Source organism: Pyxicephalus adspersus, chromosome 6, assembly GCF_032062135.1.
Source record: "Pyxicephalus adspersus chromosome 6, UCB_Pads_2.0, whole genome shotgun sequence".
Lineage (NCBI taxonomy): Eukaryota > Metazoa > Chordata > Amphibia > Anura > Pyxicephalidae > Pyxicephalus > Pyxicephalus adspersus.
This window is the reverse complement of record NC_092863.1, coordinates 34,948,414-34,958,009: the sequence shown is the minus strand read 5'-3', so window position 1 is coordinate 34,958,009 and position 9,596 is coordinate 34,948,414.

Sequence of the window (9,596 nt, the reverse complement as noted above, 5' to 3'; positions counted from 1 at the left end):
CGACCCAAGTCTAAAAGTAACCTAGATATGGATAAACAAACTGCGGTGTTTTACTCTGTTGTTACTCCAACATTAAATCCTTTAATCTATACTCTGAGAAATAATGAATTTAAAAGTTCACTGCAGAGGTTAGTCAGAAGGAGACTTATTCCATCCTAAGTTTAATAGGTAGAGTCTTTAAAAACTTATCTTCCATTCATGTTTGTTTTCAGGAGGTGATCCTTTTCAGATGGTAGTGACTTGGACAAGAATTGAGGGGAAATATTCCCCATAAAGATGCAGATAACAATATAGGCATAAGAAACAAAGGTCTTAGGTACATATTAGGTATATAAAATAACTATATCTATATAACACTGAGAAAAAGAGTCCACATACTCAATTTAGTATACAACTAGAAAACTTACAGCCATCCCATTTAAGGAGCCAAAATCCTCCCTCATTCTTAAGAATAGAGTCTAGAATAAAAAAAATTGTAACCTATGGCTTGAAATATATTAGGATATGTAAATAAACATATGTATACATTTAGGGAATATAAGCTATTTTGTCATTTACTTGCTTTTGCAAAATTGGGTACTCTTTTGAGATAACTTTAATACGCTGAAAGACATAGCTTTGATTTATTTGGGACTAAAAATATGGCTATAATCATTAAAGTTTTTTAAAATTTAAAAATGTATTAAATTATTTTAAAAAATTAAAACAATAAAATAAATAGGTGAAGATTATAAAAGGGGGGGGGGGGGGGGGGGCAAAAAAAAATATTAACCAATAAAAGCATTTTTAGCTAGAGAAATGGTTAAGCTTAACAATTTGGCAAAACAAATTGGGAAGGCTATTACATTTTTTTGTTTGTTTGTTTACTTAATCCTTTTTTAATTTATTAAGTTTATTAGTTTTCCTTTCTGATTAACTTTTTCTCATTTTTACAGTTTCTTTCTCTTTTTTTTTTACATAAACTCTCCAAATTTGTTGATTCGTCAAAACCTGTTGAACCAGACTAGCTTGGATTTGCTTTAGAGATACAAGTGTATGCAAATGCCTGTGCAGGTATTTATAAGCATTTATTTTTATTATATTAAGCATTACTGTATCTTCACAAATACCTAATACTTACCTTGACGTTCCAGTGCTGAGCTGCACAACATCCAGTGAAGCCGCTGTTTTTCTCTCTGACAGTGACAAGAGCTATGTCTGCCTTTGATGTGACTTTTGTTCCAGATGACTTTCTCCCCAGTTTCCTATTTCTCCCATCTATTTGTGGTAGCAACTTTTCTCATATGTATACCACAATCTTCCCAGTGAGCAACAGTTCCTATGTTTTTCCATACTGTGAGAAATGGTTACATTTAAAGTTGTCTATACAAGTTATTTAAAAGAATAGTTTACTTTGTGTTGTATTCATTGTAATTCAAATGAAGTTTTATTCTCTGATGTACATTTCCCAACAATGCTACACAGATAAAGATTACAACTGTCACAATATCTGAGAAACAAATAGAATATGATTGTAATGACCAGGCAAGAAATTAGCAATTGATATAGTATTGGGTAGCAATACCCAATGGACAATTGTAACACTGTTTGGACAGTGAAAGTTATTACATTTAAATAGATAACACACTCTATAAAAATCACATCTTTTTGTTGTGCCCATCAATAATATTCAATTTTTGAAAAGGAAGGCTCTTGCAGAATTACTGGAACTGGAAGTAAAGCTTTGAAAATGGAATTCTCATTAAACTGTATATATGATGTGACCAATGTTATATGATTTGAAATAATACAGTGTAATTGTCAGAGGTCAGAGAAGAGATTACAGGAATAGGCTTAAACAAAAGGATGGGAGGCAAAACAGATAAATCTTGAGGAGCTTGGGGACCAGTGAATAGATATAGCTACAGGTGAATATTGTCTTTCTCACATAGATTTGCATTTGTATATGTAATTTGGTTTAAATATATTTAATGTAGTAATGTAGGATACCTTCAGAAATTACTTTAGAATTTAGAAACCCCTGGTTCTTTTTACTGCCTGTTTCTAGCCAGGGAAATTATGTATTTCTACTTTTCCTGGAGATGTCATCAAGACTGAATATGAGGGTAAATCCAAAATTTTGAATTAGGACAGAAGGTCCTTTGCAATAGGGACACATTTTCAAGTGATGGCTCGTGAAGAGGGTATTTCTTTAAGATAAGATGTAAGATTTACATGTAAATAAATTCCTTTAGGAGGAGAGCCTTGTCATATGACCATCAAAGTCACATGGACAGTCTCTTTTTCAATGATGGAACTCTTTCTGTTTCATTCAGCAGAAAAATCTCCACCCAGCTCCCTCGGCAAACCACTGCCCCAATTTTTATGAATATGGTGTAAGTAAAATACACAGTTAAGTGGAAAGTAAGGGTAAATGCAAAGTGAAAAGGTAAATGTAAAAATATAAGCCTAAATCTATCTACGAAAGAAATTGTAGAGAAAGACAAGGTATTGTAAATAAAGTTTTTTGTACCACAAAAGGGCACAAAAAATTGAAGGAAACTTACAGGAAAGGAAAAGTGATAAGAATCCCACAGAGCAACAGCTCTAAGCAGAAGCAAAAAGTAATCAAAATAGGTAGGTCTCACTTTTACCTTTGGAGAGAAGATTTCAATACACAGGTTTTATTGTTTATTGATAAGGCAATAAGGTAGCTATTACTAAAATAGCAAATAATGAAACATAGGCTTCCCGGCACAAGAACCACTGAAGGACTATTGAAGAATAGAGGATGGTCATTTGGAAAGGTTAGTCAAGTGTGTGTAAAATAGTGTGTAAAACAAACTTTCAAATATGAAGGAGAATTGTGTTTGTGGTTCTTTTGCCAAATTGGGTGCACGACTTAACTGGCACACTCATCAAAAAGGTCCATCACAGCATTTCAACAGTATTAAAACAATAAACTGCACATGGCATAGGCTCATGAAAGATAAGTGAAGAGTATCAAATCTTCTAATGTGTATGTTGTTCTCCAATGTCCAATGCTGTATAATACAAATTCACAAAAAGATTTGTTAAAACATTTATACAGTTTATACTTTAATAATAAAATAATGATGTCTTATCCGGATAAGGAAAGGATTTTTCACTGTAAGATCTGTGAAAATGTGGAATAGGCTCCCTCAGGAAGTAGTTTTAGCAACTACTATAGCTTTAGGAAAAAGCTGGATGCTTTTCTAGAAGCACAGAATATAACTGGGAGTTAAGGCTTTAAACTAAAGATAACACGTTGATCCAGAAAGACTGGTTATCCAGGGAACATCTGATAGCCTTTTGGAATCAGGAAGGAATTTTTTTCCCTGTTGGAGAAAATTGTACCAGGGTTTTTTTATGCCTTCATCTGGACCAGCTATGTCCATGGGGTTTTATATCTGGGATATGTTTGTTTCCCTAGTGGTTGAACTTGATGGTCTTATGTCTTTTTTCAACCTCACCTTCTTTGTAACTATGTCTGATATTTTGATTTTGATTGCACTAAATTTAATGTTCTAAATAAAAATACCTCTTTAAGTTATATTTGATGTACTAGGAGACCATTTGAATATTTCAATACTGTATAATACTTGAGACAATAAAATAATATACTTGGACCTTGTATAAAATAAATAGTGCCAACCCCAGTAGGTTACAGAGAATAATAGAAACAAAGAAAAGTTGGGGTTCCAAATTTATGTTCCAACATAAATGTAAACAATATAAATACATTAATGAAACATTCGAGATCGGTCGGTCCCTATTTGCAAACTCATAGGGTGTAAAACATTAAATCTTACGTTTTTCCTGTTATCTGTTTTTTTTTTCTAGCCGCAATTCCTACTAAGTCATTTCTTTATTATTTTCATTTTAATTATACAAACATTTGAACAAACAAAACAAAATGTCTCATATCATACTAAGATCAATTGATCTACATCCAACCAATAATACAATACAATATCTTAACTTCTTCTATTATATCCTTCTATCCCAACCCACTTAGCCCCTCAAATTCTATTATTTCTCTTTTCTGAATACTATTCACAATATCTTCCCTTTATATCCTTAAATAATTCCTTATGAGATTGTCGGCTTACCTCTCTTCTCTTGACCGCTCTAAAATTACAGTGACAGTTATCTGTGCTATTGTTATACATCCATCATATCAATCAATCTTATAATCATCTTCATAGTAAGAGGAAAGAAAGGATTATTTTTCCCTCCCCCCCATAATAACATATTTATTTAAAACAATCAAACTCTATTGTGTTTAACTTGTGTCAAAGAAACCAATAAAAAAACCCTGTGACAAATGAATGGTATCAAAATCATATCAAAATTAGTGTATTTCTGTCTGTGAGGTATGAAAAGAGGAGAGATCATCCTCAAATTTATACTTTAAATACTACCTATATTTACATTCTAAATCAATCTTTAATATTCCCTTTGACTTAATGGGTTATGATTACATATTTTCTATTCTCACTATATTGTACTTTAATTACCATATGCCTTCCTTTGTTTTCCATATATCAAGGCTATAGTTATAAATCCTCAAAACGAGACATTTACATATAAACCTAAATACCATTATTATTATTATATATAACAACACAAAAACAAAGTGACAAAAAAATAAAGGGAAAGGAAGCAGGCAGCAAAAACATTCCAAAATAAATAAAAAACAAAGAGAAAAAAAAGGTACCTCATACTTGGTCAGTAGTATGACTATATATTCAACAATGACTGATGCCAACCCATGGGCATATAATATTCAATCCATGGCGACCATATTTTTTGAAACTTGGGAACAGAGGCATCAGTAAAGCTCTCATCTTCTCATTTACTAGGAACCAAAACATTTTGTTCTTAACCTGCTGCACATTGGGGGTTGTAGACCACCAGGCCTTGGCCAAAACCATTTTAGCTGAAGTAAACAAATATGTTAACAATTTAAATTGGTTTATAGTACAAATCGATGGTTTCAAATTCAAAAGTGCCTCCACAGGTCTCTTAGGAAAAGAACGACCCACTATAGTATAAGCTATTTGGTTACTCTCGTCCAAAACTTCCTTATTTTGGGGCACTTCCACCATATATGATAAAGGGTTCCTGCATTATTCCAACCCCTAAAACAATTGCCTGTACGGGTTGACTGAAACTTAGCAAGCCTCGATAGCACCATGTACCATCTCATCATTAGTTTATAATTCGCTTCCACCGATGAAGCATTAATGCTACAGTGTGCTACCATGGATCACATCTGGTCCCAATCCTCCTGCTCAGGCAATAAACCCAAATCCGCCTCCCATTTAGATATATAAGCTGGAGTGTCCATACTGGTCTGCACTAAATTATTATATAAATTTGATAAAACTCTTTTCGTATGTGGGTCATTTACACACACTACTAAGTCATTTATTAACTCTGAGGAAGCTGAGAGGCAAAATGCGTCAGTTTAGAGACATTATACTCCGTCTACAAGATTTGGGGCTTTTGCTGTATTATTTAAGGTCTTGCTCCCTATGAATTTGCATATAGAGACTGACCTATAACAAATGTTTAATGAATGTATTTATATTGTATACATTTATTTTGGAGCGTATATCTATTTTTGGTACTCTATTTTTCAAATAAAGTGTGTTTTCCAACTAAAACTCCAACATTTGTTTGTTTTTACTATATAACTCTTACAATACCTACACTAAAGTCAAAGGTACTTCCACTCCCCTTTAGCCTCTTTTCTCCCTTCTTCCTCTAGTACTCCCCTTCCCTCCTCCAGTATTTCCCTTTAACTTCTCATGTTCAGCCCTTTAGTGTTCCTCTGTGCTGCATATTTTTTTTTCTCCTATATTCCTATGTTTTTCTTCTTTTGTGGTTTGTGCTTTCGCCTGAAATAACAAGGGCCTCCTTGAAAAAGGGGAATATTACTCTAAATGTTGGTTTGTTTGGAACCTTGTTTATGCACTTCTATGCTATTATACCATCCACCAGGTTTTTGTCTGCTTGTTTTTTTGTTTTTTTTTGCTGTTTTAACATTGATGTATAATCATAACTTTGATGTATTTAATTACACCTCTTGTTGTTATTACTTGAAGCAAATCTGTATATATTGAGATTATGATAAACTTGAATGTTTACTCAGCTTTCTGTGTCTGCAGTATACCTTAGTATTACTGCAGAAGAATTTTCTTCCCTTTCAGTGTCATGCCAAGGAATAAGTAGAATACCAAACACATGCCAACAAGATATATTTTTATTATTATTACACAGTATTTATATTGCACTGAAATATTACACAGAGCTTTAAAAAGTCCATTATCATGTCACTGTCTGTCCCTCAAAGGGCTCACAATCTCCTTTTTTTGCGGGGGGAGGCTAATTACCTAACTGCATGTTTTTAGAATGTGGGAGGAAATCCACAAAAACACAGGGAGAACCTGCAAACCCCACGTAGAAAGCATCCTGGCTGAGATTTGAACCTGAGACCTTGCACTGCAAATTACTAACCAGTGCTGAGGGTAATGGAGCCTACTAACAGTAGTATTTTATATCTTCAAATACACAGGAGTATTTGAAGGGTTCATTTATACAGGAGTCACTGTCAGTACTGCTAGAACACAGTTTGGGACTCCATTATAAATTATTCAATTGTGCCTTGGACTCTGGTTGCAGGAGCTTGCCTTAATAATATTTATACAGCAGTGCCAACAGTGGCTACTGCATAAAAGCATTTTGATTTATGCAGGATAGCTTGCATTCTTTAGTTTTACAGGAGACACTGTATAAAGACGTTTGAACAATGATATTAGAATCAGAAGAGTTTTCTCTGCATGTATTGTTAGTAAGACCTTTTTCAGCCCTGAGACTTGCAAAACACAGCTAACCTTGGACTAAATAGGTTTGTTCATTATCCTTCATTTGACAGTTGCGATTTTCTCAACACTCAATGTTGAGTGAGGCCAGCTCTATATGCTTGAATAGGTAGGGTTTAAAAATCCCTAAAACTTCTTGTAAGATTTTTTTAATGTCGAGTGCCTAGTTTTTGGATTTTTGGGCGGTTACAAATGCCTGTATTAGTATTTGTAAATGCCAGAAAACAATTTTGGAAGCATACGTTTGCATAGTAGGCAACAGTTATCATCAGAGCCACACCTTGAATGTAGCACATACTCGGCAGTGCTAGTAGGCAGAATACAATTAAAAACACTGCAAAATCAGCATTGACATATATAAGACTAATAACTTCTAATAAACTCATTAAACTTTAGCATGATTAAATCAATGGGTTAGTTCTGGTTTAGGGCTGTTCACAATACATCTTTTATAACTAATTAGATTGATGTATTTCTGAATAAGGACATGAGCAATATGGGGGACTTGTTATTTTACCTATGGTAGGAACATTATCCCTTACATTGGTAGGGGACCACACAGCTGTAATAGGTCAAGGAAACCCAGCCTGGAATGGGCAGATAAATGCATGTAATTCTCATCATCTAGGCTCAATGTAGCACATTACAACATTAGATTAGATGTACACAATGGTAGAGAAGCAGCAAGCAGACACTTTTTTGTTGAAGAGAAGAACCATAGTCACAATAATATGTGGTTGTAAATAAGAAGAGCCTGGGAAGTTAATACGTCCATTTTGGTATCAAAAAAGCCAATATGAAAATTTAATTAAAACATGCTCAACTTTTACTGTCCTACTCATCCCAGTGTGATGATGTTAAAAGGGCAATGCTTAAGGTAAACATTTTTTACTGTCTGGGTTAAGAAAAAAAAAGAAGTGGGGCCTGGTATGACCTTGAAGGAGGGCCTCAAGCTTATTTCCCCCCTTGGTTCCACAGGGGCTGGTATGGGCAGAAAATCTGTGGCACATGATCATTTCCCTTCATTTTCATGGGCACCAGAGAAAGATTCTGATTTTATCCTACCTGCCCTCCTTGATCCAGAGGCGTCCTCAACTAACCTAGCCAGCTTATGCATCACATCCTCAGCCCAATCCATGTGATGTGTGAAGCGTCAGTATGCTGGGGCTGCGTGGCTGGGCGGAAAATTTAAAAGCTGATTACATTGTAATCTGCTTTAAAAACATTGATCATAGTAAAAAAGTTATTTAAAAAATATAAATAATAAATCCAAAAGTTTATTCTATTATTGTACCCATGTTTAGACAAATGTAAATATTTCTTAAATTTTAACCACCTGAGCGTTACACTGATTTCTAGATTTCTGTTCCAAAAGCGTCACAGGTTTTCATAACCAAAAGAGCAAAAATATTTAGTGCGAGAAATTACGGGCTTAGCGGTTAGGGGGTTAATAAAGTTTATTTTATTTATAATTTTAGTTATAAAATTATTTATAATTATTTATTATATTATAATTTATGATTTGTGTTTCAAACTTTATCATACCGGGAGTTATCCCTAAGAATTACAGGCCTAAAATATTAAACAACAAATTTCCATGCAAAACAATATACTGCTTTTGACAGAAAAATACAAACATAATTAGACTGCCAGTGGGGTAAATCATTTATGTATATATCAACAAAGCATATTTTATGCATGTCTATGTAAACATGCACACAGAATTCCTTAGTTCCACTTGAGGCAATTTAATCACTAGTCTCTAGAGTTTGAACAATCTCAAAGGGGAAATATATATTTATATATATATTTATGTTGAAATATACAGTAATATATCTGTGATCTATGTGACCTCTTCTATGAGTACCACAATAGCACTGATTTACTTGTATGTATATTTTCACAGCTATAAATTCCAAAATGCACAATGAATTTATCTTTATTTCCTAGTTTCTGGATGGTACATGTGCCTTATTTTCTAGTGCAGAACATTTAAAAAATACTTAGGTTTTAAAAATGTATTGGACAAATAACACCAGTGATTTCATTTTACTTGGTTTCCCAATTTTTATATCTAAAACCCTCTTCTCTTTTTTGATCATTCTGCTTTTTCTCATGATTAATTTATTGCAGAATATGATTGTTATTATCATAACAAGAATTGATTATCAACTACAGAAACCTATGTACTTCTTTATAAGCAACCTTGCATTTGTTGATATTTTATTTGGAGCAATCATCTTACCTAATGTCATGATACTAATTCTTTCTCATAGGAATACAGTTTCCTTCCTTGGTTGTATGATGCAAATGTACTTTTTCCTCGCCATTGGTGTAACCGAGTCCTTTCTTCTTGCAGTGATGTCTTATGATCGATATGTTGCGATTTGCAATCCTTTAAAATACACTGGTACAATGACAAGTAATGTATGCCTTTTTCTGGCCATTGGCTGCTGGACAGGTGGTTTCCTCAGTGTTATTCTTCCAGTTATTGTGATTTCCCAGATGAAATATTGCTCTCATGTCATCAATCATTTTTTCTGTGAAATTTCCCCAGTACTACAGCTTTCTTGTCAGGACATTCATTGGCTTCAAATCTCTTTCACCATCCTAGCCTCTGTTGTCATTTTTGGAACATTTCCCATTATTGGAATGTCGTATTTAAAAATTCTATTGAATATATTAGGTCTTCAATTACTAAACAGC